This window comes from Vollenhovia emeryi, unplaced genomic scaffold (assembly GCF_000949405.1).
Source record: "Vollenhovia emeryi isolate VEMERY1.0 unplaced genomic scaffold, V.emery_V1.0 DF939122.1, whole genome shotgun sequence".
Lineage (NCBI taxonomy): Eukaryota > Metazoa > Arthropoda > Insecta > Hymenoptera > Formicidae > Vollenhovia > Vollenhovia emeryi.
The window spans coordinates 2257759-2258829 of NW_011967244.1; positions in this window are offsets into that span (position 1 = coordinate 2257759).

Consider the following 1071-nt stretch of genomic DNA (forward strand, 5'->3'; position numbering starts at 1 on the left):
AAATTTCATAGTTAGTTTGAGGAGAGAAGAGGAGGGATCCGCGCAACTTCTCTTCGAGATGTCTCAATCTTGATTTCATTTCCACAGCGATTGAAGCAAAGCAGCGAGGATCGTTAAAGGACTTGAAATGTTAAAGTGTGGATCGTCGATTCAAGTTTTTTTTTTCCATAAACAGCGATAAATCAACGATTCTCCAGTTATAATTTCCCAAAATCGAGATTTAACCATTTAGTAACCACTGAAACAAACGTCGGAAAACGTCGGACAACCTTCTTATGAATCAGGGACTTGGTGTACTCATTAATACACTGTATTTCTCCTTCCGCACAGAATGAAGTTCTTCTTCTTCCTATTAGGCTTAAAGCCTGTTTTATCCAGTTCGTCCTGGTACTTTGAGCATTTGGTTTTACTTCGTCTTCGGTAGGTTGCTAACCTTGCCCTTCCATCTGGAATGACTATACCCCTGAAGGGGTATGTGTGGCAAGATACTCTCGGTGGTTGCCACTTCCCTTCGGGAGATTCCGAAAAAAAAAATGAATGAAATTGACGCTGTAAAACTGTACGCAACGATGTTTCGATAAGTGTTACAATAATCTCGGAGAAGTGCAAGTACAAATAAAAGCGCCGCGTTCTTGAGGCCACTGCCGTGGCCCTGAACGTGGGCAGCCGAGGACTTTCGCTGGCATCCGGCCTGCGCTCGACTTCCGCCGTCGCGCCGATGCAACCGAGATAGAATGGGTCGCACCGAACTCCAGGCTCGTGATTCAGCCTCGGCCGCGTTTCAACCACGGCCGACGCGCGGTGGTGATTAAGAAAAAAGAAAGCGACGGAGTGACGCACGTAAAGGGTTTCCCACCTCGTGCTCGCGTCCCGAACGAGCCGGATTGGACAGTCTATTCTTTCGTTTCCTCTTCGTAAAAGTAACGACGGCGACGACACGTAGAATTTCGATTTTTCCACCAGGCGGACGAGCACGTCGGAGCGGCCGAGGTGGTTTTTGGTGAAAGCCCGACGACTCCGAGAGGGGAGAGTATATAGGCCGCGTGTCGTTTCAGGCGTGCTCACAACTAA